Source organism: Schistocerca cancellata, unplaced genomic scaffold, assembly GCF_023864275.1.
Source record: "Schistocerca cancellata isolate TAMUIC-IGC-003103 unplaced genomic scaffold, iqSchCanc2.1 HiC_scaffold_491, whole genome shotgun sequence".
In the NCBI taxonomy this organism is placed as follows: Eukaryota; Metazoa; Arthropoda; class Insecta; order Orthoptera; family Acrididae; genus Schistocerca; species Schistocerca cancellata.
The window spans coordinates 23054-25439 of NW_026046506.1; the positions used below are offsets into that span (position 1 = coordinate 23054).

Consider the following 2386-nt stretch of genomic DNA (forward strand, 5'->3'; position numbering starts at 1 on the left):
TCCCTGGTTGATCCTGCCAGTAGTCATATGCTTGTCTCAAAGATTAAGCCATGCATGTCTCAGTACAAGCCGCATTAAGGTGAAACCGCGAATGGCTCATTAAATCAGTTATGGTTCCTTAGATCGTACCCACGTTACTTGGATAACTGTGGTAATTCTAGAGCTAATACATGCAAACAGAGTCCCGACCAGAGATGGAAGGGACGCTTTTATTAGATCAAAACCAATCGGTCGGCTCGTCCGGTCCGTTTGCCTTGGTGACTCTGAATAACTTTGGGCTGATCGCACGGTCCTCGTACCGGCGACGCATCTTTCAAATGTCTGCCTTATCAACTGTCGATGGTAGGTTCTGCGCCTACCATGGTTGTAACGGGTAACGGGGAATCAGGTTCGATTCCGGAGAGGGAGCCTGAGAAACGGCTACCACATCCAAGGAAGGCAGCAGGCGCGCAAATTACCCACTCCCGGCACGGGAGGTAGTGACGAAAAATAACGATACGGGACTCATCCGAGGCCCCGTAATCGGAATGAGTACACTTTAAATCCTTTAACGAGTATCTATTGGAGGGCAAGTCTGGTGCCAGCAGCCGCGGTAATTCCAGCTCCAATAGCGTATATTAAAGTTGTTGCGGTTAAAAAGCTCGTAGTTGGATTTGTGTCCCCACGCTGTTGGTTCACCGCCCGTCGGTGTTTAACTGGCATGTATCGTGGGACGTCCTGCCGGTGGGGCGAGCCGAAGGCGTGCGACCGCCTCGTGCGTGTTCGTGCGTCCCGAGGCGGACCCCGTTGAAATCCTACCAAGGTGCTCTTTATTGAGTGTCTGGGTGGGCCGGCACGTTTACTTTGAACAAATTAGAGTGCTTAAAGCAGGCAAGCCCGCCTGAATACTGTGTGCATGGAATAATGGAATAGGACCTCGGTTCTATTTTGTTGGTTTTTCGGAACCCGAGGTAATGATTAATAGGGACAGGCGGGGGCATTCGTATTGCGACGTTAGAGGTGAAATTCTTGGATCGTCGCAAGACGAACAGAAGCGAAAGCATTTGCCAAGTATGTTTTCATTAATCAAGAACGAAAGTTAGAGGTTCGAAGGCGATCAGATACCGCCCTAGTTCTAACCATAAACGATGCCAGCCAGCGATCCGCCGCAGTTCCTCCGATGACTCGGCGGGCAGCCTCCGGGAAACCAAAGCTTTTGGGTTCCGGGGGAAGTATGGTTGCAAAGCTGAAACTTAAAGGAATTGACGGAAGGGCACCACCAGGAGTGGAGCCTGCGGCTTAATTTGACTCAACACGGGAAACCTCACCAGGCCCGGACACCGGAAGGATTGACAGATTGATAGCTCTTTCTTGATTCGGTGGGTGGTGGTGCATGGCCGTTCTTAGTTGGTGGAGCGATTTGTCTGGTTAATTCCGATAACGAACGAGACTCTAGCCTGCTAACTAGTCGCGTGACATCCTTCGTGCTGTCAGCGATTACTTTTCTTCTTAGAGGGACAGGCGGCTTCTAGCCGCACGAGATTGAGCAATAACAGGTCTGTGATGCCCTTAGATGTTCTGGGCCGCACGCGCGCTACACTGAAGGAATCAGCGTGTCTTCCTAGGCCGAAAGGTCGGGGTAACCCGCTGAACCTCCTTCGTGCTAGGGATTGGGGCTTGCAATTGTTCCCCATGAACGAGGAATTCCCAGTAAGCGCGAGTCATAAGCTCGCGTTGATTACGTCCCTGCCCTTTGTACACACCGCCCGTCGCTACTACCGATTGAATGATTTAGTGAGGTCTTCGGACTGGTACGCGGCATCGACTCTGTCGTTGCCGATGCTACCGGAAAGATGACCAAACTTGATCATTTAGAGGAAGTAAAAGTCGTAACAAGGTTTCCGTAGGTGAACCTGCGGAAGGATCATTACCGACTAGACTGCATGTCTTTCGATGTGCGTGTCGTGTCGCGCAACACGCTACCTGTACGGCAGCAGCCGTGCGCCGCGTGCGGAACCACGCGTGCCTCTCAAAACTAACGGAAATGTTGTGTGGTACGAGCGCTGAAGCTCTGGAGCGGCTGGCCTGCGGCACCTGGCGCCTCGCGCCGGTTTTGAATGACTTTCGCCCGAGTGCCTGTCCGCTCCGGTGTGGAGCCGTACGACGCCCATCGGCCGTGAGGCCGTTGGACACAGAATGCTGGAACAGGGGCCGTCAAACGCCTCAGTCCCGCCTATGCAACTGTCTTGAAAGAGACAGTGGAAACTAAATGAAAAAGATCACCCAGGACGGTGGATCACTCGGCTCGTGGGTCGATGAAGAACGCAGCAAATTGCGCGTCGACATGTGAACTGCAGGACACATGAACATCGACGTTTCGAACGCACATTGCGGTCCATGGATTCCG

General features: G+C 52.7%; 1 non-coding gene and 1 pseudogene across 1 annotated transcript; both read left to right on the forward strand.

Moving 5' to 3' along the window:
- LOC126127329 (small subunit ribosomal RNA) lies at positions 1 to 1909 on the forward strand. Its single transcript, XR_007527017.1, has one exon. It is a non-coding gene; the product is annotated as a small subunit ribosomal RNA (ribosomal RNA).
- A 350-nt stretch (positions 1910 to 2259) lies between these two features.
- Positions 2260 to 2386, forward strand: LOC126127326 (5.8S ribosomal RNA; annotated as a pseudogene; the record flags this gene model as incomplete).